This window comes from Pristiophorus japonicus, chromosome 19, assembly GCF_044704955.1.
Source record: "Pristiophorus japonicus isolate sPriJap1 chromosome 19, sPriJap1.hap1, whole genome shotgun sequence".
Classification (NCBI taxonomy): Eukaryota; Metazoa; Chordata; class Chondrichthyes; family Pristiophoridae; genus Pristiophorus; species Pristiophorus japonicus.
The window spans coordinates 10860309-10887904 of record NC_091995.1 but is presented as its reverse complement, the minus strand read 5'-3'; positions in this window follow the sequence as shown (position 1 = coordinate 10887904).

Sequence of the window (27596 nt, the reverse complement as noted above, 5' to 3'; positions counted from 1 at the left end):
CCACACACCTCCGTGGAGATGGATGGGTCAAGCCACCCCACCCACCTCCTATTTCCAAAAAGCATAGGAGAACCACCTTCCTGATCCAGGGAGAACCACTTTGGGGTCATGGTTACTCCCCTGTCAGGTCAGTTACGCATGATCTTAGCCAAAAGACAGGCATTATCATGTGCCGGGGGCCACTCTACTCCGCACTCGTTATCCCAGTCTGGTTGACTGTTAGGTTGGGTTTGTGGACTACAATTACCCACCGTAGGGTACATATGGCTGTGCACTGCACTGTTCGTCTGGTCCTGTCTTTATCTCTTCCAGCTTATTTATCTTAGCTTTTAACTCTTGAATTTGTTTTGTTTGAGTATCTATTTATTTTATCTGTCCTTTGTAGCAGGCGAGCATTATTACATAGACTTTCTTCGGTTTATTTTTATTCTGACTATCCCACCATTTCCTCTGTCTGTCTGGTGAGTCTTCTTTCTTTTATTAAGAAACCCAAATTAATAATGTCCAGTAGAAAACAGCTGTCAATGGAAAGTGTTAACTCCTTTACAGGTTTGTAAGAAGGCTTGACGTCATTACGTGACTTCGCGTAATCATCCGAAATTTTTTTCCCCAAGTCTTTGTGCCTCCAAAACTTGCTTAGAAATTAGGAACCCGTTAAAACAGTAGAAATCATTAGTAAAGCTGCCATAATTAGCTTTAAATAAAACCTTCTCATCGGGAAAGACAACATTTTAGATTAAACTCCAATTTTTCTTAACTTCCAATTCAAATACTTGCCAAAGATTTATTTTATTGATTTAAAATGAGACCACATATTTTTAATAGCTGTGTTGTTTACTGAAATACAATTTTCACACAAGCTATATATATTCCAGCATCCATCTTTTAAGGTCCCGTTCACTGAGCAAATCTTGTGTTTTATTTCTCTAAACTTCCGTGCCGGTTCTATCTTTTTTAAGAATTTTCTAATTCCCAGTTTTTTCCTTCCTTTGCTGAGTTTGCATAGCTTAGATCATTGTTTCTCTTTCTCGGCACAAAGCTGCTGCTTCTATGTCGGGTTTAACTTGTAAGTTTTTATTATTAAACCAATATCTTTTTCACAGCCAATTTAAATCTCCTTTCTTCAAATTAGGTTTTGTATTTTACACCGAGGGCTTGTGTCTCCGTGAAATTGTTAATTTAAACTACATAAGACCATCGCAGACCCTTTTTTCCCCAAAATTTGTTTTCCTTTTTAGCAGCTGTAGCTTTCAAAGTCGCATTATTATCTTTAGGTAATAACAAGCTGTCCTTTGTGAATTCAACATTTTTTTCAGCACTTTCACTTAAAGACAGACATTCACACCAAATACAGCTTATCCTATGATTTTTTTCCAGCAACCGCAAGGTTGCGTCTTTATCTTTTTTGTCTTTTTCCTGTTAGCACTTATACCCGGGACCCTTTTGGTCCATATTCCAGAGACCCTGCCCTTGATCTTCATTTTATCCCACTGGCCAGCTTTCCTAACCATCCTGGGGTCCCACCCCACTTTTTAGGTTGTAATTCCACTTGTTTGCGCTGCGTACGGTCAATACCGGCTTCTCCGTGTTATTACCGTGTCACGCTTCGGGTCAAGCACCTTATTTTTCCTCTAACGATCGCTGGGGTCCTCTCCCCCTTAGGTTGTATTCCTTCCTTTTCAGGCAATACACCTATCCCCAAACCTTGGTTTTCGTCCTTCTGTAGTTCGCTATAACTTTTATTCCACAGATTACCCCCTTTTAGTTCTTCATACAGATTACTCCTTCCCCGTCAATGCTACAGCTGCAGGTGGTACAAAATCGTACTCACTGCCATTCAGGTATCACATCATCCAGGTCAGGGTCTGCACCCTGCTCGCAGTGCCGAATGTAGGGGAAAAACAAGGCTTCTCCCCCTCAGCGCGGGCTACCTGATATAGTTAATCGGCGCCTCGCCCGTCTGTTGGGATAAAGGAAGGCTTCTCCCCCTCGGGGTGGATTAACTGATATAGTTAATTGACATCTCACCCAGCTCCCACTATATAACGATCACAGAAGTAAACAAACAAAACCTCAGGTTTACCGGATTTATTTCGAGCAATGCACAGGAAGGTTCAGTCTAACCCTTCGAAATACAAGCGCTTTCAAGTATCATTTATACAGGTTTTGGAGAGGAACTACCCTCCTACAAAATCATCGATAGGCCTATTGCTATCAGCGGAGTTACATTGATTTGTCGACTCCTATCAGACTGACTCTGAGTGGTAAACGCCCCATCATTGTGTTGTTCCATTATTTGCCCTCTACCCCAGTCTTTGTGTCACCGAGAGTAACTGTACCAAAATACTGGCATCCTTATCTCTTCCTCAGGGACTTCTAATCAAAAACTGCTGACTTCGGCTGTTTAAATGTTACTGAGGTTAAGGATACAGTTTATTGCATTATTGCTTTGTGCCATGCCTACATAAGCGAGTGTTACATACATCGGCAATTTCTCAGACCCTCCGAATACTGATTAGTTCACTATTTTCAGCATAATTCTGACCACCTATTTGCAACTCTTACAATTTATCCCTTACCCTGTAGCGATTTCTGGCCATTTGGAATGCAGGTCATGTACTACATCAAGGTAACGCTGGTGCTGTGGAGCTGCTTCAACTGGACCAAAGATATCCAACTGAAGTTGTTGCCATGGTCTTTGTGACCATGGGATGGGCTTCATTGGCGCTGGTCAGATGTTCGTGGCCTTTTCGCTCAGACTGCTTGCTTCGCAGTGCGAGACAAACTCCTCGATGTGAGTGTCAATCCCAGGCCACCAAACTGAATTGTGACATCTCTGCTTCATGCGGACAATGCCAGGGTGTCCATCGCGTGCCAATGAGAGAACGCGCTGTTGAAGCGACTTGGGAATTCCTGCTCTATCACCACGAGCGAGGCAGCCATCGTTCCAAATGGAAAATTCATCGCAAAGTCTGTGGAAGGTTTTCAGCTATTCTGGAATTTGCTTAGGCCACTCAGTCTGGAGGAAGTGGCACACATGCTGGAGCGTAGCATCACGCTGTGATTCGGTATTGAGTTCGTCGCAGGAGACAAGGTTTCTGATGGACTGAGCGATGATCGACGTGATATAGTCAGCACCAGAGTCCGAAGCAGGTGTCGAGCGTCTGAGCATGTCAGCTACATGGTTGCGACTGCCAGCGATGTACTGTACATCAAAGTTATACTGTTGAAGGTGATATGACCATCAGCTGATTCATGGTGGTCTGAGCCCAGATCCAGTTGTAGCCAATAGCTTAGTTCGTGCTTGGTGATCTGTACGGAAGGTAAATTTCCTGCCATAGAGGTAGATGTGGCAGTGTTCACATGCGTCGATGCAAGTGAGCGCTTTGCGTTCCCCTGTAGAGTATTTACCTTCTGCAGACGAGAGCGTGCGAGAGGCGAAGACTACTGGGCGTTCCAGGATGTTAATCCATTACGACAGCACAGCACCCATGGCGGTGCCTGATACATCCGCGGTGACATACGTAGTGGCATTCGGATCAAAGTGTGCGAGGATAGGAGGGGATGTGATTTTCGCCTTAAGCGTGGTGAATGCCTGAGCCTGGGAATCTGTCCATTCCCAAGGGAAGTCCTTGCGCAGCAACTTGTGAAGTGGTTCGGCAATGTGCGCGTAGCGTGGGATGAACTTCAGATAGAAGTTGCAAGTGCCGAGGAATGATGAAAGCTCTGTGACGTTGGTAGCCTCCTGCATTCGCTGGATCACGTCAATGTTGTCAAGCGTTGGCTTGACACCTTGTGCTGTGACTCTGTAGCCCAGAAAATGTATTTCTCCAGCAGCGAATGTACACTTATCGGCATTATGTGTAATATGTGTAGCAAGTCGAGCCATAACTGCGTGAAGCCGCTGGTCCTTTGTCCGTCCATGGACGACGATATCATCAGCAGATTGAGGGCTCCCTCTATGCCTACTAGCATAGTAGTGACAATCTTCTGAAATGCATTTGGTGCAGAAGATAGTCCGTAGGGCATGCATTGATACTGATACAGACTATCATGTATCGTGGATGCCGTGAGTGGTTTGCTGTCCTCCACTAGGAGTATTTGCAGATAACTGCGGCGCATGTCGAGTTCCATAAAAACTATTGAGCCGTGGAATTCTAAAGACAGTTCGTCGATGGTAGGAAGAGGGGACTTGTCGGGGGTGATGGCCTTGTAGACCTCTTTCAGGTCAATGCATAGGCGGATTTCCCCATTTTTACACCAAGCAATGACTAAGTTTGAGATCCAGGGTGAGGAGTCGATGCTCTCAATGATTCCCTGAGATTTGAGTTGTGTTAATTCTGAGGATACTTGGTCACGAACCGCGAATGGGAGACAGCGAAGTCACTACGTAACCGGTTTGAAGGGTCAAGCGGGAACGATGGCAGAATGTTGTTGTCCAAACCCTGTGAAGATTGAGGGATATTGCTTGTCAAAGCCCACTGTGTACATCATCATCATCATCATCATCATAGGCAATCCCTTGGAATCGAGGAAGATTTCCACTCTCAAAATGAGTCCTTTTAGGTGGCTGTACAGTCCAATACGAGAACCACAGTCACTGTCACAAGGGGGACAGATAGTCGTTGAGGGAAGGGGTGGGTGGGACTGGCTTGCTGCACGCTCTTTCCGTTGCCTGCACTTAGTTCCTGCATGCTCTCAGCGATGAGGCTCGAGGAGCTCAGCGCCCTCCCGGATGCACTTACTCCACTTAGGGCGGTCTTTGGCCAGGGACTCCCAGGGGTCAGTGGGGATGTTGCACTTTATCAGGGAGGCTTCGAGGGTGTCCTTGTAACATTTCCTCTGCCCACCTTTGGCTCGTTTGTCGTGAAAGAGGTCCGAGTAGATCACTTGTTTTGGGAGTCTCGTGCCTGGCATGCGAACAATGTGGCCTGCCCAGCGGATCTGATCAAGTGTGGTCAGTGCTTCAATGCTGGGAATGTTGGCCTGGTCGTGGACACTAACATTGGTGCATCTATCCTCCCAGGGGACTTGTGGGATCTTACGGAGACATCGCTGGTGGTATTTCTCCAGTGACTTGAGGTGTCTACTGAACATGGTCCATGTCTCTGAGCCTTACGAGGGCGGGTATTACTACTGCCCTGTAGACCATGAGCTTGGTGACAGATTTGAGGGCCTGTTCTTCGAACACTCTTTTCCTCAGGCGGCCGAAGGCTGCACTGGCGCACTGGAGGCGGCGTTGAATCTCGTCATTAATGTCTGTTGATAGGAGGCTCCCGAGGTATGGGAAATGGTCCACATTGTCCAGGGCCGCGCTGTGGATCTTAATGACTGGGGGGCAGTGCTGTGCGGCGAGGACAGGCTGGTGGAGGACCTTTGTCTTACAGATGTTTAGCGTAAGCCCTATGCTTTTGTATGCCTCAGTAAATACGTCGACTATGTCCTGGAATTCAGCCTCAGGATGTGCGCAGACGCAGGCATTGCCCGCGTACTGTAGCTCGACGACAGAGGTTGGGGTGGTCTTGGACCTGGCCTGGAGACGGTGAAGGTTGAACAGCTTCCCACTGGTTCAGTAGTTTAGTTTCACTCCAGCGGGGAGCTTGTTGACTGTGGGGTGGAACATGGCAGCGAGGAAGATTGAGAAGAGGGTTGGGGCGATGACACAGCCCCGTTTGACCCCAGTCCGGACGTGGATTGGGTCTGTAATGGATCCGTTGGTAAGGATCATGGCCTGCAGGTCATTGTGGAGCAGACGGAGGATGGTGACGAGCTTTAGGGGGCATCCGAAATGGAGGAGGACGCTCCATAGTGGTTGACAGTGCCAAAGGCCTTTGTAATGTCGTATAAGGGCTGGCGCTGCTCCCTGCATTTTTCCTGCAGCTGTCGAGCTGCAAAAATCATGTCTGTTGTGCCCCGTAGGGGATGAAGTCCACACTGTGACTCCGGAAGGAGCTCCTCAGCCACAGGGAGAAAACGGTTTAAGGAGGACACTAGCGACAACTTTCCCAGTGGTTGATAGCAGGGAGATTCCTCTGTAGTTGCTGCAGTCGGACTTGTCCCCTTTTTTAAAGATGGTCACGATTACTGCATCTCTGAGATCTCCCGGCATGCTCTCCTCCCTCCAGGTGAGAGAGATAAGGTCATGTATTCGCGCCAACAGCGCCTCTCCGCCATACCTTAGTGCCTCAGCGGGGATTCCACCCACTCCCGTAGCCTTGTTGTTCTTAAGCTGTCTTATGGCTTTTTCTACCTCGTGCAGTGCTGGGGTTTTACTGAGGTGGTGGCGGGTAGCATGCTGCGGGATGGAGTTGAGAACACTCGGTGGCCTTGACTGCGGTGAAGAATCCTCGCACATCATGGCTGTCGGCCAGCTGCTGTATCTCCTGTGCTTTCTCCATCCACCACCTGTTCTTTAGGTCCCGAGTTTTTTTGTTGGACCTCGGCCTTAAGCCATCTGTAATGCTGCCTTGCTGCTCCAGAAATGCCTTGCGCTTGCGATCTATTAGCTCTTGGATCTCCTGGTCATTTTCATCAAACCAGTCCTGGTGTTTCCTGGTTGAGTGACTGAGCGTCTCTTCACAGGCACTGGTTATTGAGGCCTGGAGGGCAGACCAAGCGCTATGGGCATTCTGCGTCTCAGGGTCATCAAGGCGCGCCAAGTTAGCTGTGAGGCGCTAACTGTATATGGCTCTCTTAGCTGGGTCTTTGAGTGTAATTTACTGAATTACACAGGTATGCCGGTTGGGTCGTAAGCTTTGAACCCAAGCTTGTCAAAAAGGTCAACACCTATGAGACTTCTTCCTTTCGCGACATGAAAGGAAAAGTTCTCCAATGTTATGTTGTTGTAGTGAATTGGGACAGATATGACCCCAAGTATCTCAATTTGTAGAGGGAAGTTGTGGGCTGCAGTTGACAGTGCGTGAAGTGGATTTTGTACACAGCCTCGCTCAAAATGGAGACTTTGGCTCCAAGGTCAATGAGGAGGCAGCAGAGCGTGCCGTCAATGTTTACATCACAGTCCTTGAATTTGCCCCAACCAATGTGCGAAATGTCACTAACGGTGTAAACTATACTGGGTTCATCACTCTCGGGGTTGTCCACATGTCGAATATGCTGCGATGAGCGACAGACACGAGCAAAATGGTTCATCTTACCACATGCAGAGCATTTCTTCCCATGTGCAGGGCAGTTAGGACACTTTGCTGAATGTGATTTGTCCCCACAATTAAAGCAGTGGCAGTTAGGCCCCCGATCCATAATGGGTGGCTTATTACTAGCCCTGGGTCTCTGCTGTGATTTCCACTTTGGACGAAGGCCTGGCACATGGGCTGTAGGTGCAGTCTGCTGCACAGGGGAAGCAGGGGATCTGATCACTTTTGAATCGGAAAGCGCTGATTCGATTTGGATGGCCAAATTAGTTGCTTTGTCCAATGTCAATTTCTCATCCTCCATTAGCAAATGTTCCCGAACGTGGGGGATCGTTGTATTCTCAATCATTTGAGAAATGATATCATAGCAGCGCATTTGGAAAGAGGTGACATGATAGGTCCAAGTCAGCATGGATTTGTGAAAGGGAAATCATGCTTGACAAATCTTCATGAATTTTTTGAGGATGTTTCCAGTAGAGTGGACAAGGGAGAATCAGTTGATGTGGTGTATTTGGACTTTCAGCAGGCTTTCGACAAAATCCCACACAAGAGATTAATATGCAAAGTTAAAGCACATGGGATTGGGGGTAGTGTGCTGACGTGGATTGAGAACTGGTTGGCAGACAGGAAGCAAAGAGTAGGAGTAAATGGGTACTTTTCAGTATGGCAGGCAGTGACTAGTGGGGTACCGCAAGGTTCTGTGCTGGGACCCCAGCTGTTTACATTATATATTAATGATTTTGACGAGGGGATTAAATGTAGTATCTCCAAATTTGCGAATGACACTAAGTTGGGTGGCAGTGTGAGCTGCGAGGAGGATGCTATGAGGCTGCAGAGTGACTTGGATAGGTTAGGTGAGTGGGCAAATGCATGGCAGATGAAGTATAATGTGGACAAATGTGAGGTTATCCACTTTGGTGGTAAAAACAGAGAGACAGACTATTATGTGAATGGTGAAAAATTAGGAAAAGGGGAGGTGCAACGAGACCTGGGTATCATGGTACATCAGTCATTGAAGGTTGGCATGCAGGTCCAGCAGGCGGTTAAGAAAGCAAATGGCATGTTGACCTTCATAGCGAGGGGATTTGAGTACAGGGGCAGGGAGGTGTTACTACAGTTGTACAGGGCCTTGGTGAGGCCACACCTGGAGTATTGTGTACAGTTTTGGTCTCCTAACTTGAGGAAGGACATTCTTGCTATTGAGGGAGTGCAGCGAAGGTTCACCAGACTGATTCCCGGGATGGCGGGACTGACATATCAAGAAAGACTGGATCAACTGGGCTTGTATTCACTGGAGTTCAGAAGAATGAGAGGGGATCTCGTAGAAACGTTTAAAATTCTGATGGGTTTAGACAGGTTAGATGCAGGAAGAATGTTCCCAATGTTGGGGAAGTCCAGAACCAGGGGTCACAGTCTAAGGATATGGGGTAAGCCATTTAGGACTGAGATGAGGAGAAACTTCTTCACCCAGAGAACCTGTGGAATTCTCTACCACAGAAAGTTGTTGAGGCCAATTCACTAAATATATTCAAGAAGGAGTTAGATGTAGTCCTTACTACTAGGGGGAATCAAGGGGTATGGCGAGAAAGCAGGAATGGAGTACTGAAGTTGCATGTTCAGCCATGAACTCATTGAATGGCGGTGCAGGCTCGAAGGGCCGAATGGCCTACTCCTGCACCTATTTTCTATGTTTCTATGTTTCTATTTGATCCCTGATCATTTCCTCTGTGAGTCCTCCAACATTTGAGGAGGCGGGAGCTCGGAGCAGCGCGAGTCCGGGGTCGGCGAGAGGCCTATAAAGGCCAGCGGGAGTCGAGCAGTTCGAGCAGTCAGTCGAGGAGGCGGGAGCTCGGAGCAGCGCGAGTCCGGGGTCGGCGAGAGGCGTACCGGTGCAGCTACAGGGAGAAGGCAAAGAAAGAAACAAAGGTGACGTCACAGCCTAGGGGGTAAGTGATTGGCTGGTGATTGGTGAGTAGTTTTTCTTTTTCTTCTTATATTAGTCAGTAACTTTTAACATTGTTGTTGCCAATTTAAGTGTATCTAAGGGTTAAGTCATGGCAGGAGAGCTCGGTCGGGTTTTATGCTCCTCCTGTACCATGTGGGAACTCAGGGACACTTCCGGTGTCCCTGATGACTACGTGTGCAGGAAGTGTATCCACCTCCAGCTCCTGACTGTCCGCGTTGCGGTGTTGGAGCTGAGGGTGGATTCGCTCTGGAGCATCCACGATGCTGAAAATGACGTGAGTATCACGTGTAGTGAGTTGGTCTTACCGCAGGGAAAGGGTCCACAGCCAGCTAGGGAATGGAAGACCAGCAGGAAGAGTAGTGCAAGGAAGGTAGTGCAGGGGTCCCCTGTGGTCATCTCCCTGCAAAACAGATACACTGTTTTGAGTACTGTTGAGGGGGATGACTCATCAGGGGAGGGCAGCAGCAGCCAAGTTCATGGCACAGTGGCTGGCTCTGCTGCACAGGAGGGCAAGAAAAAGAGTGGGACAGCAATAGTGATAGGGGATTCAATGGTGAGGGGAATAGATAGGCGTTTCTGCGGCCGCGACCGAGACTCCAGGATGGTATGTTGCCTCCCTGGTGCAAGGGTCAAGGATGTCTCGGAGCGGGTACAGGACATTCTGAAATGGGAGGGAGAACAGCCAGTTGTCGTGGTGCACATTGGTACCAACGACATAGGTAAAAAAAGGGATGAGGTCCTACGAAACGAATTTAAGGAGCTAGGAGCTAAATTAAAAAGTAGGACCTCAAAAGTAGTAATCTCGGGATTGCTACCAGAGCCACGTGATAGTCAGAGTAGGAATCGCAGGATAGCACAGATGAATACGTGGCTTGAGTAGTGGTGCAGCAGGGAGGGATTCAAATTCCTGGGGCATTGGGACCGGTTCTGGGGGAGGTGGGACCAGTACAAACCGGACGGTCTGCACCTGGGCAGGACCGGAACCAATGTCCTAGGGGGAGTGTTTGCTAGTGCTGTTGGGGAGGAGTTAAACTAATATGGCAGGGGGATGGGAACCAATGCAGGGAGACAGAGGGAAACAAAAAGGAGGCAAAAGCAAAAGACAGAAAGGAGATGAGGAAAAGTGGAGGGCGGAGAAACCCAAGGCAAAGAACAAAAAGGGCTACTGTACAGCAAAATTCTAAAAGGACAAAGGGTGTTAAAAAAACAAGCCTGAAGGCTTTGTGTCTTAATGCAAGGAGTATCCGCAATAAGGTGGATGAATTAATTGTGCAAATAGATGTTAATAAATATGATGTGATTGGGATTACGGAGACGTGGCTCCAGGATGATCAGGGCTGGGAACTCAACATTCAGGGGTATTCAACATTCAGGAAGGATAGAATAAAAGGACAAGGAGGTGGGGAAGCATTGTTGGTTAAAGAGGAGATTAATGCAATAGTTAGGAAAGACATTAGCTTGGATGATGTGGAATCTATATGGGTAGAGCTGCAGAACACCAAAGGGCAAAAAACGTTAGTAGGAGTTGTGTACAGACCTCCAAACAGTAATATGGATGTTGGGGAGGGCATCAAACAGGAAATTAGGGGTGCATGCAATAAAGGTGTAGCAGTTATAATGGGTGACTTTAATATGCACATAGATTGGGCTAGCCAAACTGGAAGCAATACGGTGGAGGAGGATTTCCTGGAGTGCATAAGGGATGGTTTTCTCGACCAATATGTTGAGGAACCAACTAGGGGGGAGGCCATCTTAGACTGGGTGTTGTGTAATGAGAGAGGATTAATTAGCAATCTCATTGTGCGAGGCCCCTTGGGGAAGAGTGACCATAATATGGTGGAATTCTGCATTAGGATGGAGAATGAAACAGTAAATTCAGAGACCATGGTCCAGAACTTAAAGAAGGGTAACTTTGAAGGTATGAGGCGTGAATTGGCTAGGATAGATTGGCGAATGATACTTAGGGGGTTGACTGTGGATGGGCAATGGCAGACATTTAGAGACCGCATGGATGAATTACAACAATTGTACATTCCTGTCTGGCGTAAAAATAAAAAAGGGAAGGTGGCTCAACCGTGGCTATCTAGGGAAATCAGGGATAGTATTAAAGCCAAGGAAGTGGCATACAAATAGCAGCGAACCTGGGGACTGGGAGAAATTTAGAACTCAGCAGAGGAGGACAAAGGGTTTGATTAGGGCAGGGAAAATGGAGTACGAGAAGAAGCTTGCAGGGAACATTAAGGTGGATTGCAAAAGTTTCTATAGGTATGTAAAGAGAAAAAGGTTAGTAAAGACAAACGTAGGTCCCCTGCAGTCAGAATCAGGGGAAGTCATAACGGGGAACAAAGAAATGGCAGACCAATTGAACAAGTACTTTGGTTCGGTAGTCACTAAGGAGGATACAAACAACCTTCCGGATATAAAAGGGGTCAGAGGGTCTAGTAAGGAGGGGGAACTGAGGGAAATCTTTATTAGTCGGGAAATTGTGTTGGGGAAATTGATGGGATTGAAGGCCGATAAATCCCCAGGGCCTGATGGACTGCATCCCAGAGTACTTAAGGAGGTGGCCTTGGAAATAGCGGATGCATTGACAGTCATTTTCCAACATTCCATTGACTCTGGATCAGTTCCTATGGAGTGGAGGGTAGCCAATGTAACCCCACTTTTTAAAAAAGGAGGGAGAGAGAAAACAGGGAATTATAGACCGGTCAGCCTGACCTCAGTAGTGGGTAAAATGATGGAATCAATTATTAAGGATGTCATAGCAGTGCATCTGGAAAATGGTGACATTATAGTTCCAAGTCAGCATGGATTTGTGAAAGGGAAATCATGCTTGACAAATCTCCTGGAATTTTTTGAGGATGTTTCCAGTAAAGTGGACAAAGGAGAACCAGTTGATGTGGTATATTTGGACTTTCAGAAGGCTTTCGACAAGGTCCCACACAAGAGATTAATGTGCAAAGTTAAAGCACATGGGATTGGGGGTAGTGTGCTGACGTGGATTGAGAACTGGTTGTCAGACAGGAAGCAAAGAGTAGGAGTAAACGGGTACTTTTCAGAATGGCAGGCAGTGACTAGTGGGGTGCCGCAAGGTTCTGTGCTAGGGCCCCAGCTGTTTACATTGTACATTAATGATTTAGACGAGGGGATTAAATCCAGTATCTCCAAATTTGCGGATGACACTAAGTTGGGTGGCAGTGTGAGCTGCGAGGAGGATGCTATGAGGCTGCAGAGTGACTTGGATAGGTTAGGTGAGTGGGCAAATGCATGGCAGATGAAGTATAATGTGGATAAATGTGAGGTTATCCACTTTGGTGGTAAAAACAGAGAGACAGACTATTATCTGAATGGTGACAGATTAGGAAAAGGGAAGGTGCAACGAGACCTGGGTGTCATGGTACATCAGTCATTGAAGGTTAGCATGCAGGTACAGCAGGCGGTTAAGAAAGCAAATGGCATGTTGGCCTTCATAGCGAGGGGATTTGAATACAGGGGCAGGGAGGTGTTGCTACAGTTGTACAGGGCCTTGGTGAGGCCACACCTGGAGTATTGTGTACAGTTTTGGTCTCCTAACTTGAGGAAGGACATTCTTGCTATTGAGGGAGTGCAGCGAAGATTCACCAGACTGATTCCCGGGATGGCGGGACTGACCTATCAAGAAAGACTGGATCAACTGGGCTTGTATTCACTGGAGTTCAGAAGAATGAGAGGGGACCTCATAGAAACGTTTAAAATTCTGACGGGTTTAGACAGGTTAGATGCAGGAAGAATGTTCCCAATGTTGGGGAAGTCCAGAACCAGGGGTCACAGTCTGAGGATAAGGGGTAAGCCATTTTGGACCGAGATGAGGAGAAACTTCTTCACCCAGAGAGTGGTGAACCTGTGGAATTCTCTACCACAGAAAGTAGTTGAGGCCAATTCACTAAATATATTCAAAAGGGAGTTAGATGAAGTCCTTACTACTAGGGGGATCAAGGGTTATGGCGAGAAAGCAGGAAGGGGGTACTGAAGTTGCATGTTCAGCCATGAACTCATTGAATGGCGGTGCAGGCTAGAAGGGCTGAATGGCCTGCTCCTGCACCTATTTTCTATGTTTCTATGTTTCTATTACACGTAGCGGACAATTCAGTTAATGAAATGATAAACTGTTTGATTGGTTCACTGTTCACTTGCGCCCTTTGACGAAATTGGTATCTCTCCATCACAATACTTTCCTTTGGCTCAAAATGTTTCTCTCGGCCTCTTCCCGCTTTGTCGTCAGACTCCGTGTCTTCAATTTGGTCAAAGATGCCGAGGCAGTGGATAAGTATTGCACGCCGGTGAGCTGGTACGTTGTCGCCGTCTAACCCACTCGCCGTGATGTATGTAGAAAAACGTTTTATCCATCTCGGCCCCGGGATTGGAGGGTCCCAATGGTGTGCAAAACGAGCATGTTGACGGCAGGTGTGAATAGCTCCCGCAGGGTCCTAATGCCTGCCCAGTGAGGGTTCGTATCACCAACAAATCCAGCCGGAACACAACATGATTTCCCCACAAATGATTTGGAGTGTCAGGAGCTGGATGAGCAGTAACTCCTCGTTGATTGGCTCAGCTTCACGAGCCCGCGGTCCACGTTTCCCGTGTCCCACGACGTCAGGCCTTCAGCGCCTGAAACCTCAAGATGTCTATCAAAGTGTTCATTTGCTGAGGCACCATTTTTCTCCAGCGTGGGAGAGTACAATACCGTTCACCACGGGGTTAAAGTCTCAGACGGTGCTCGGCTACTGATTCGCGTAACTCCATCTCTTTAATCACATTCTCATCTCGGCAAGAACTGCCCGTTCATGGCAGCCATTTTGTGAAGTACAAACCAGCTCGGAAGCCGTTTTGATACTGGGCAAATTTGATTTTTATCAAGATGCACAGACACAGCCGTATGAAAGCTCTTACTTGCTACCTTTACAACAACGACTTCACTCACTGTGAGAGCACTGCGATGTCAGAGGTGCCATCTTTTGGATGAGACGTTAAACAGCAACCCCGTCTGCTCTCTCAGGTAGAAATAAAACATCCCGTGGCACTATTTTGAAGAAGAGCAGGGGGAGTTGTCCCCAGTGTCCTTTCCAATATTTATCCCTCAATCAACATCACTAAAACCGGATTATCTGGTCATTATCACATTGCTGTTTGCGGGAGCTTGCTGTGCTCAAAATGGCTGCCGCGATTCCTACATTGAAAGAGTGATTACACTCCAAGAGTACTTCATTGACTGTAAATCATGTTGGGATGTCCTGAGGATGTGAAAGGCGCTATCGAAATGCAAGCTTTCGTTTTAGAGGGGGAAAAGTCTCCTGACTGCTCAGGATCATGGAATTGATAGGTTTTTTTATTCATACAGGATGAGAGCATCGCTGACAAGGCTGGTATTTATTGCCCATCCCTAGTTGCCCTTCAGAAGATGGTGGTGAGCTGCCTTCTTGAACCGCTGCAGTTCGTGTGGTGAAGGTACTCCCACAGTGCTGACTATGTCGTCACAGTTGTGTGCAACTGAGTGGCTCACTTGACACTTCCAGGGGCAGTTATGAGTCAACCATATTGCTGTGGGTCTGGAGTCACATTTCGGCCAGACCAGGTACGGGCGGCAGATTTCCTTCCCGAAAGGACATTAGTGAACCAGTTGGGTTTTATCACAATCTGTTAGTTCCATGGTCACCATTACCGACACTAGCTTTTCATTCCAGGTTTACTTAACTGAATTTAAATTCCCCAGTTGCCGTGGTGGGATTTGAACTCGAGCCACCAGATCATGAGTCTCGGCCTCTGGATTACTAGTCAAGTGAAATAACCAATATGCTACCGTTCCCAATGCTATCTATACCACAGTGCAACCATGTGAGGAGCTGATATTGGTCTTCAGCCATAGTGCAGATTGGCGCTGGTGACCTGGAATACCCGTTCCACACTGTCATGTATGTATGCTTGAGGTTACTAGCCACCAGGTGGCGCCACTGTCGGAGGTCTTTGGGCTGTACGCACGCGTGCGCGCCCCGGGTATAAAAGGCAAGCCATCATGTAATGTAATCACTTTGGGCCCCGATAAAGCAGACCCAGGTTTGTACCTGTGTTAGTTTACAGTATTCAGTCTGTCGAGTTATTACATACATAACACACACGATCGCCCAAATCTTGCAATAATTCCCCCCCCGCCCCCAAACCTCTCCAGTCAGAATTGTGCTGCTTAAATCCCATGGCACGTCTGATTTCAATATAACTTATCTGAATAAAAACCCCAAAGCCCAATTTCAGAAGTTTCGTTCAATATCATCATCATCATAGGCAGTCCCTCGGAATTGAGGAAGACTTGCTTCCACTCCTAAAGTGAGTTCATTGGTGGCTGAACAGTCCAACATGAGAGCCACAGACCCTGTCACAGGCGGGACAGACATTCGTCGGGGGAAGGGGTGGGTGGGGCTGGTTTGCCGCGCGCTCCTTCCGCTGCCGGCGCCTGGCCGCGTCATGTTCCCTGCGTCGAGACTCAAAGAGCTCAACGCCCTCCCGGATGGACTTTCTCCCCCTCGGGCGGTCTTCGAGTGATCTATGAGAAGCTCCTTCACGGCAAACGAGCCAAAGGCGGGCAGAGGAAACGCTGCAAGGACGCCCTCAAAGCCTCCCTGATAATGTGCGACATCCCCACCGACACCTGGGAGTCCCTGGCCCGAGACCGCCCTAAGTGGAGGAAGTGCATCCGAGAGGGCGCTGAGCGCCTCGAGTCTCAACGCCGAGAGCATGCAGAAATCAAGCGCAGGCAGCGGAAAGAGCGTGCGGCAAACCAGTCCCACCCACCCTTTCCCTCAATGACTGTCTGTCCCACCTGTGACAGAGTCTGTGGCTCTCGTATTGGACTGTTCAGTCACCAAAAAACTCACTTCAGGAGTGGAAGCAAGACTTGCTTCCTCGATTTCAAGGGACTGCCTATGATGATAACGTAATAAAATGTCCCAAAGCGCTTCACAGGACTGTTATAAGACAGAAATGTCACACCGAGCCGCATAAGTAGAAATTAGCGCAGGAGACCAAAAGCTCGGTCACAGAGGCATGTTTTAAGTAGCATCTTGAAGGAGGAAATAGAGGTTGAGAGGCGGAGAGGGTTTAGGGAGGGAGTTCCGGAGCTTGGGGCCCAGGCAGCTGAAGGCACGGCCACCGATAGTTGAACGATTATAATCAGGGATGCTCGGGGGGGGGGCAGAAATCTCTGGGCGGTGGGGGGGGGGGTTGCTGGACTGGAGGAGATTACAGAGATAGGGAGGGGAGAGGCCATGGAGGGATTTGAAAATAGGGATGAGGATTTTGAAATCGAGGGGTTTATGTACTGGGAGGCAATGTAGATCAGCGAGCACAGGGGTGACGGGTGAGCGGGATTTGGAATGAGTTAGGACACGGGCTGCTGAGTTTTGGATCACCTCAAATTTGGTTGAACTGCTGAATAAATCCCCGTCCTAAATAAAAAGATGCCTTTATTCATTCAGCAGCCTGAAATACTTCTTCTTCTTGACCGGGTGCAGGAGGGGGCTGGAGGAGCGAGGGGCGGGGGGTCGGGGGGGGGAGTTTGCACCAAATCAGAACTGGATTGGATTTGGGTTTTTTGTTGTTTTGTTTTATGTCACTGAAAAACCACAGCTGGCATTTGCACTACGTCCTCAATATGCACGCACGCTCCAGAGGTGCTTGACACTGGAGATACCGATTGTTGAGGACTGAGGAAAGACGACCAGAGGCATGGTCAGAAGGGTAAGCGGACTGAAGCGGGAGCTGCTCTCCCACGCTCAGCGACCATCTCTCCGCCCGCTCTTCAGCGGCTCTTCCATGAGGGCCGCGAATGCAAACTGCGGTGGTTGAATTTTTGTCGGCATGGAGGGAAAGGGAGATCCAGGCTTCACCGCCCCCCCCCCCCCCCCTCCCTACACCGCACCCTGCTCATCCACGGGACCTTTAACGTGCTCCCCTGAGAGGGCAGGCGGGGCCTTGCTTTAAAGTCTCTTAAGCAAGACGGCCCCTCCGACACTGCAGCGCTCCCTCAGCACTGCACTGGAGTGTCAGACTCGACTTTGTGCTCAAGTCCCTGGAGTGGGACTTGAACCCACAACCTTCTGACTCAGAGGGGAGAGAGATGCCCACTGACCTACGGCTGACATCGCAGCTGTTCACCTTTCACCTTCTCAGGTCGCCCCGAAGCGTTTCACGGCCATTGACATTCTTTCTGAAGTGCGGTCACTGTTGCAATGTAGACAACCAAATAGACACTCGGTTTAATGTTTCATCTGAAAGATGGCACCTCTGACACTGCAGCGCTCCCTCAGTGCTGCCCCTCTGACAGTGCAGCACTCCCTCAGTGCTGCCCCTCTGACAGTGCAGGGCTCCCTCAGTACTGACCCTCTGGCAGTGCTGCGCTCTCTCAGTACCGCCCCTCCGATGTTTCAGCGTTCTCTCAGTACTGCCCCTCCAACAGTGCAGCGCTCCCTCAGTACTGTCCCTCTGAAAAATATTGCCCCTCCGACAGTGCAGCACTCCTTCAGTACTGACCCTCCGACAGTGCAGGGCTCCCTCAGTACTGCCCCTCTGGCAGTGCTGCGCTCTCTCAGTACCGCCCCTCCGATGTTTCAGCGTTCTCTCAGTACTGCCCCTCCAACAGTGCAGCGCTCCCTCAGTACTGTCCCTCTGAAAAATATTGCCCCTCCGACAGTGCAGCACTCCCTCAATGCTGACCCTCCCACAATGCAGGGCTCTCTCAGCACTGCCCCTCTGCCAGTGTAGCACGCCCTCAGTACTGCCCCTCCGACAGTGCAGCGCTCCCTCAGTGCTGACCCTCCAACAGTGCAGCACTCCCTCAGTACTGCCCCTCCGACAGTGCAGCGCTCCCTCAGTGCTGACCCTTCCACAATGCAGGGCTCTCTCTGCACTGCCCCTCTGACAGTGTAGCACTCCCTCAGTACTGCCCCTCCGACAGTGCAGCGCTCCCTCAGTACTGACCCTCCGACAGTGCAGCGCTCCCTCAGTACTGCCCCTCTGAAAAATATTGCCCCTCCGACAGTGCAGCACTCCCTCAATGCTGACCCTCCCACAATGCAGGGCTCTCTCAGCACTGCCCCTCTGACAGTGTAGCACGCCTTCAATACTGCCCCTCCGACACTGCAGCGCTCCCTCAGCACTGCACTGGAGTGTCAGACTCGATTTTGTGCTCAAGTCCCTGGAGTGGGACTTGAACCCACAAGCTTCTGACTCAGAGGGAAGAGAGATGCCCACTGACCTATGGCTGACATCGCAGCCGTTCATCTTTCACCTTCTCAGGTCGCCCCGAAGCATTTCACGGCCATTGACATTCTTTCTGAAGTGCGGTCACTGTTGCAATGTAGACAACCAAATAGACACTCGGTTTAATGTTTCATCTGAAAGATGGCACCTCTGACACTGCAGCGCTCCCTCAGTGCTGCCCCTCTGACAGTGCAGCACTCCCTCAGTGCTGCCCCTCCGACAGTGCAGCACTCCCTCAGTGCTGCCCCTCCAACAGTGCAGCGCTCCCTCAGTACTAACCCTCCGACAGTGCAGCACTCCCTCAGTACTGACCCTCCGACAGTGCAGGGCTCCCTCAGTACTGCCCCTCTGGCAGTGCTGCGCTCTCTCAGTACCGCCCCTCCGATGTTTCAGCGTTCTCTCAGTACTGCCTCTCCAATAGTGCAGCGCTCCCTCAGTACTGTCCCTCTGAAAAATATTGCCCCTCCGACAGTGCAGCACACCCTCAATGCTGACCCTCCCACAATGCAGGGCTCTCTCAGCACTGCCCCTCTGACAGTGTAGCACGCCCTCAGTACTGCCCCTCCGACAGTGCAGCGCTCCCTCAGTGCTGACCCTCCAACAGTGCAGCACTCCCTCAGTACTGCCCCTCCGACAGTGCAGCGCTCCCTCAGTGCTGACCCTCCCACAATGCAGGGCTCTCTCTGCACTGCCCCTCTGACAGTGTAGCACGCCCTCAGTACTGCCCCTCCGACAGTGCAGCGCTCCCTCAGTACTGACCCTCCGACAGTGCAGCGCTCCCTCAGTACTGCCCCTCCGACAGTGCAGCGCTCCCTCAGTGCTGACCCTCCCACAATGCAGCGCTCCCTCAGTGCTGGCCCTCCCACAATGCAGGGCTCTCTCAGCACTGCCCCTCTGACAGTGTAGCACGCCCTCAGTACTGCCCCTCCGACAGTGCAGCGCTCCCTCAGTGCTGACCCTCCGACAGTGCAGCGCTCCCTCAGTATTGCCCCTGCGACAGTGCAGCACTCCCTCAGTACTGTACTCTCTCATTTTGTGTTTAATTTGTACAATGGGACTTGAACTCTGAAGCTTCTGACTCAGAGGCATGAGTGCTGTCACTGAGCCATAATGAAACTTTAAAATCTTCAGCCCATTGCCGTGCCATTGCTTATTGACAATTCTGTGACGCATGTTGGAAAATAGGAGTAAAAATAGTAAAGTCCCATCTGCAACAAGAACAACAACAACACCAACAATGTTTATTTATAGAGCGCCTTCAATGGAGTAAAACGTCCCAAGGCGCTTCACAGGAGAGTTAGAAAACAAAATTTGACACCGAACTACATAAGGAGATATTAGGGCGGGTGAACTAAAGCTTGGACAAGGAGGTAAGTTTTATGGATCACTTTAAAGGAGAAGAGAAAGGTGGAGAGGTTTAGGGAGAGAGTTCCAGAGCTTGGGGCCCAGACAGCTGAAGGCACGGCCACTGATGGTTGAGTGATTATAATCAGGGATGCTCAAGAGGGCAGAATTTGGGGAGCGCAGACATCTCGGGGAGTTGTGGGGCTGGAGGAGATTACAGAGATAGGGAGGGGTGAGGCCCTCGAGGGATTTGAAAACTAGTATGAGAATTTTGACATTGAGGCGTTGCTGGATCGGGAGCCAATGTAGGTCAGCGAGCGCAGGGGTGATGGGTGAGCGGGAATATGAATGTACATGATTTGAGACCAATGCACCTAACAGTGATTGATCAGCTATTATTGCCCTCATTGCCTCTCTGGAGACAGTAAACGCAGGGCAGTGAAAGATTACGTTGAATTTTACAGCACAGACAGGCCATTCGGCTCTCTGGTCCATGTCGGTGTTTATGTTCCACACAAGCCTCCTCCCACCTTAGTTCAACTCACCCCACCACCATATCCTACTTGCTCCCTCATAAACTTATCTAGCCTCCCCTTAAATGCATCATTGACCAGTCCCACGATTCTTACTCTAGACTGGCCCATTGATCAGATGGGCCAGTCCATTGGCAGGGAGTATAGGTAGGTTCTTCTAGTACTTCGTGCTGGGACCTTCAATGGATCTTCGCTTGCATTAATGAGAGTGTCAGCTGTGGCTCAGTGGATAGCACTTTCGCCTCTGATCTTCTGAGTCAGAAGGTTGTGGGTTCAAGTCTCAATTCAGGGACTTGAGCACAAAACAATCTAGTCTGACACTCCAGTGCAGTGCTGAGGATATGCTGCACTGTCGGAGGTACTTTCTTTTGGATGAGACGTTAAACCGAGGCCCCGTCTGCTCGCTCAGGTGGACGTAAAAGATCCCACGGCACTAATTCGAAGAAGAGCGGGAGAGTTATCCCCAGTGTCCTGGGCCAATATTAATTCCTCAATCAGCATAACAGAAAACAGATTATCTGGTCATTATCACATTGCTGTTTGTGGGAGCTTGCTGTGTGCGAATTTGGTTGCTGCGTTTCCGACATTACAACAGTGACTACACTTCATTGGCTGTAAAGCACTTTGAGACATCCGGTGGTTATGAAATGCGCTATATAAATCCAAATCTTTCTTCCTTTAATACTTAACTTTAGAGGGAGCATTTTGAGACGCCTTACATTCCTGGGAAACACAAGTGCGTTGGCAACACTCTCCCTAATTTTCTTTTAGGCTGTGCGGCCTCTGCAATGGGCAGCATAGACCGTTGACAGATTAACATTGGAATAGACAGTCCTGGGGTCAATCCCACAGGGTGGAACGTCAGTTTTAAACCCCTGCCCCATACTACTCTACGTTCAACAACAACAACAACAACAACTTGCATTTATATAGTGCCTTGCTCAGCTCATCCACGCCTTTGTTACCTCGAGACTTGACTATTCCAACGCACTCCTGGCTGCCCTCCCACATTCTACTCTACGTACACCAGAAATGATCCAAAACTCAGCAGCCCGTGTCCTAACTCGCACCAAGTCCCGCTCACCCATCACCCCCCCTGTGCTCGCTGACCTACATTGGCTCCCGGTTAAGCAACGCCTCGATTTCAAAATTCTCATCCTTGTTTACAAATCCCTCCATGGCCCTCGCCCCTCCCCATCTCTGTAATCTCCTCCAGCCCCACAAACCCCCCCGGGATATCTACACTCCTCTAATTCTGCCCTCCTGACCATCCCTGATTATAATCGCTCAACCATCGGTGGCCGTGCCTTCAGCTGCCTGGGTCCCAAGCTCTGGAACTCCCTCCCTAAACCTCTCCGTCTCTCTACCTCTCTTTCCTCATTCAAGACGCTCCTTAAAATCTACCTCTTTGACCAAGCTTTTGGTCACCTGCCGTAATTTCTTCTTATGTGGCTCGGTGTCACATTTATTTGTTTTGTCTTAAAACACTCCTGTGAAGCGCCTTGCGATGTTTTGCTACGTTGAAGGCGCTATATAAATACAAGTTGTTTGCTGTTGAACACAGTAAATGTCCCAAGGCGTATCACAGGAGCGATTATCAAACAACATTTGACATCGAGCCACGTAAGGAGACATTGGAGCAGGTGGTCCAAAGCTTGGACAAAGAGGTAGGTTTTAAGGAATATCTGAAGGAAGAGAGAGAGGGGGTCGGAGAGGCGGAGAGGTGTAGGGAGGTAGTTCCAGAGCTTGCGGCCTAGGCAGCTGAAGGCATCGTCATGGTACAGTAGCATAGTGGTTATGTTACAGGACTAGTAAGCCAGAGGACTAATAATGTGGCAGCTGGGGAATTTAAATTCAGTTAAATAAACCTGGAATTAAAAAGCTAGTGTCAGTAATGGTGACCGTGTAACTACTGGGTTGTGGTAAAAACCCATCTGGTTCACGAATGTCCTCGAGGGAAGGAAATCTGCCGCCCTTACCCGGTCTGACCAATATATGACACCAGCCTCACAGCAATGTTTTTGACTCTTTTAACTGCCCTCTGAAATGGCCCAGCGAAACGCTCAGTTGTATCAAACTGCGACAACAAAGTCAGCACTGAAACTACCACACTAACAGAGCTGTGGGAGTAACTTCACCTCACCTTCTCAGGGCAACCATGAGATGGGCAAGAAACAGAATACCATAAGAAATAGGAGCAGGAGTAGGCCATTTGGCCCCTCGAGCCTGCTCTGCCATTTTGTACAATCATGCCTGATCTGATCATGGACTCAGCTCCACTTCCCCGCCCGCTCCCCACAACCCTTTATTCCCTTTTCGCTCAAAAATCTGTCTATCTCTGCCTTAAATATATTCAATGGCTCAGCCTCCACAGCTCTCTGGGGCAGAGAATTTCATAGATTTATAACCCTCTGAGATAAGAAATTCCTCCTCATCTCAGTTTTGAATGGGCAGCCCCTTATTCTGAGACTTAGTCCCCTAGTTTTAGTTTCCCCTATGAGTGGATATATACTCTCTGCATCCACCTTGTCAAGCCCCCTCATTACTTTTTAAGTTTCAATAAGATCAATAAATGCCTTACCAGCAATGCCCACATCCTGTGATTGAATGGTTAAAAGTCGCTGTCATTTTAGCACTGCCGTGTGTTCGAGTCCCTGTTGGCACATCCATTCCCATCGACCACCTCTCTCCGTATATTACCCCTCTGTACATTACCCCTCTGTACATCACCCCCTCTGTACATTACCCTCTGTACATTACCCCTCTGTACATCACCCCCTCTGTACATTACCCTCTGTAAATTACCCCTCTGTACATTACCCCTCTGTACATTACCGTCAGTACATTACCTCTGTACATTACCCCTCTGTACATTACCCCTCTGTACACTACCCCTCTGTACATTACCGTCTGTACATTACCTCTGTACATTACCCCTCTGTACATTACCCTCTGTACATTACCCTCTGAACATTACCCCTCCGTACATTACCCTCTGTACATCACCCCCTCTGTACATTACACTCAGTACATTACCCCCTCTGTACATCGCCCTTCTGTACATTACCCCTCTGTACATTACCCTCTGTACATTAACCCATCTGTACATTACCCTCTCTGTACATTACCTTGTGTACAATACCTCTCTGTACATTACCCCCTCTGTACATTACTCCTCTGTACATTAACCCCTCTGTACATTACATTGTGTACATTAACCTCGGTACATTACCCCCTCTGTACATTACCCGTCTGTACATTACCCCTCTGTACATTACCCCCTCTGTACATCACCCCACTGTACATTACCCCCTCTGTACATTACCCCTCTGTACTTTACCACTCTATACATTACCCTCTGTACATTACCCTCTGTATATTAACCCCTTTGTACATTACCCCCTCTGTACATTACCCCTCTGTATATTACCCTCTGTACATTACCCCCTCTGTACATTACCCCTCTGTACATTACCCTCTGTACATTACGCCCTCTGTACATCACCCTTCTGTATATTACCCCCCCCTGTACATTACCCCTCTGTACATTACCCTCTGTACATTACCCCTCTGTACATCACCCTTCTGTACATTACCCCTCTGTACATTACCCTCTGTACATTACCCTCTGTACATTACCCCTCTGTACATCACTCTTCTGTACATTACCCCCTCTGTACATTACCCTCTGTACATTACCCTCTGTATATTAACCACTCTCTACATGACCCCTCTGTACATTACCCCTCTGTACATCGCCCTTCTGTACATTACCCCTCTGCACATTACCCTCTGCACATTAACCCATCTGTACATTACCCCCTCTGTACATTACCTTGTGTACAATACCTCTCTGTACATTACCCCCTCTGTACATTACTCCTCTGTACATTAACCCCTCTGTACATTACATTGTGTACATTAACCTCGCTACATTACACCCTCTGCACATTACCCCCTCTGTACATTACCCCTCTGTATATTACCCGCTCCGTACATTACCCGTGTGTACATTACCCCTCTGTACATTACCCTCTCTGTACATCACCCCACTGTACATTACTCCCTCTGTACATTACCCCTCTGTACTTTACCGCTCTGTACATTACCCTCTGTACATTACCCTCTGTATATTAACCCCTCACTACATTACCCCCTCTGTACATTACCCCCTCTGTACATTACCCTCTGCACATTACCGCTCTGTACATTACCCTCTGTACATTACCTCTCTGTACATTACCCTCTGTACATTACCCCTTTGTACATTACCTCCTCTGTACATTACCCTCAATACATTCCCTCTGTACATTATGCCCTCTGTACATTACCACCCTCTGTACATTACCCCTCAGTACATTACCCCTCTGTACATTACCCCCTCTGTACATGAACCCTCTGTACATTACACCCTCTGTATATTATCCCCCTCTGTACATTACCCTCTGTACATTACCCTCTGTATACTACCCTCTGTACATTACCCCCTCTGTACTATACCCCTCTGTACATTACACCCTGTGTACATTACCCCTCTGTACATTACCCCCATGTATATTACCCTCTGTACATTAACCACTATACATTACCCCTCTGTACATTACACCCTCTGTACATTACCCTCTGTACATTAACCCTCTGTACATAACGCCCTCAGTACATTACCACCCTCTGTACATTACCCCTCAGTACATTACGCCCTCTGTACATTACCGTCTGTATATTACCCTCTGTACATTACCTTTGTACATTACCCCCTCTGTACATTACCCCTCTGTACATTACCCTCTGTACATTACCCCTCTGTACATTACCCCCTCTGTACATGAACCCTCTGTACATTACACCCTCTGTACATTATCCCCCTCTGTACATTACCCTCTGTAAATTACCCTCTGTGTATTACCCTCTGTACATTACCCCCTCTGTACTATACCCCTCTGTACATTACACCCTGTGAATATTACCCCTCTGTACATTACCTCCATGTATATTACCCTCTGTACATTAACCACTATACATTACCCCCTCTGTACTATACCCCTCTGTACATTACGCCCTCAATACATTACCCCTCTGTACATTAACCCCATCTGTATATTACCCATCTGTACATTACCCTCTGTACATTACTACTCTGTACATTACCCTCGGTTATTTACCCTCTGTACATTACCCTCTGTACATTACCCCTCTGTACATTACCCACTCAGTACATTACCCACTGTACTTTACCGCTCTGTACATTACCCCTCTGTACATTACACTCTGTACACTATCCCTCTGTATATTACCCTCTGTACATTACCCCTCTGTACATTACCCTGTGTACATTACCTCTCTGTACAGTACCCTCTGTACATTACTTCCTTTGTACATTTCCCCTCTGTACATTAATCCCTCTGTACATTACCCTCAGTACATTACCCCCTCTGTACAGTACCCCCTCTGTACATTACCACTCTGTACATTACCCTCTGTTATTTACCCTCTGTACATTACACTCTGTGCATTACCCCTCTGTACATTACCCTCTGTACACTATCCCTCTATATATTACCCTCTGTACATTACCCCTCTGTACTTTACTGCTCTGTACATTACCCTCTGTACATCACCACTCTGTACATTACCCTCTGTACACTACGCCTCTGTACATTAACCCTCTGTACATTACGCCCTCAGTACATTACCACCCTCTGTACATTACCCCTCAGTACATTACGCCCTCTGTACATTACCGTTGGTATATTACCCTCTGTACATTACCTTTGTACATTACCCCCTCTGTACATTAACCCCTCTGTACAGTACCCTCAGTACATTACCCCCTCTGTACATTATACCCTCTGTACATTACCCCCTCTGCACATTACCACTCTGTACATTACCACTCTGTACATTACCTTCTGTACATTACCCTCTGTACATTAACTCCTCTGTACATTACCCTCAGTACATTACCCCCTCTGTACATTACCCCCTCTGTACATTACCCTCTGTACATTACCCTCTGTACATTAAACCCTCTGTACTTTACGCTCAGTACATTACCCCCTCTGTACATTACCCCCTCTGTACATTATCACTCTGTACATTACCCTCTGTATATTACCCTCTGTACATTAACCACTCTGTACATTACTGCTCTGTATATTACCCCCTGTACATTACCGCCTCTGTACATTACCCCCTCTGTACATTAACCTCTGTACATTACCCCCTTTGTACATTACCCCTCTGTACATTAGCACCTCTGTACATTACCCTCTGTACATTACCCCCTCTGTACATTACCCTCTGTACATTACCCCTCTGTGCATTATCCCCTCTGTACATTTTCGCTCTGTAGATTACCCTCTGTATATTACCCTCTGTACATTACCCCTCTGTACATTACCCCCTCTGTACATTATCCTCTGTACATTACCCCTCTCTACATTACCCTCTGTACATTACACCTCTGTGCATTATCCCCTCTGTACATTACCCCCTCTGTACATTACCCTCTGTACATTAACCTCTGTACATTACTCTCTGTACATTACCACTCTGTACATTGCCCCCTCTGTACATTACCCTCTGTACATTACCCCCTCAGTACATTACCCCCTGTACATTACCCCTCTGTACATTACCCACTGTATATTACCCCTCTGTACATTACCCCTCAGTACATTACCTCTCTGTGCATTACCCCCTGTGTACATTATACTCTGTACATTAGCCCTCTGTACATTGCCCTATGTACATTACACTCTCTGTACATTACTGCTCTGTATATTACCCCCTGTACATTACCGCCTCTGTACATTACCCCCTCTGTACATTAACCTCTGTACATTACCCCCTCTGTACATTACCCCTCTGTACATTAGCACCTCTGTACATTTCCCTCTGTACATTACCTCCTCTGTACATTAATCCTCTGTACATTACCGCTCTCTACATTACCCTCTGTACATTACCCCTCTGTACATTACCCCCTCTGTACATTACCCTCTGTACATTACCCTCTGTACATTACCCCTCTGTGTATTATCCCCTCTGTACATTTTCGCTCTGCAGATTACCCTCTGTATATTACCCTCTGTACATTACCCCTCTGTACATTACCCCCTCTGTACATTACCCTCTGTACATTACCCTCTGTACATTAACCTCTGTACATTAGCCCCTCTGTACTTTACACCCTCTGTACATTACCCCTCTGTACGTTACCCCACCTATACATTACACTCTGTACATTACCCCCCTGTATATTACCCTCTGAAGATTAACCTCTGTACATTACGCTCTACACATTAGCCCCTCAGT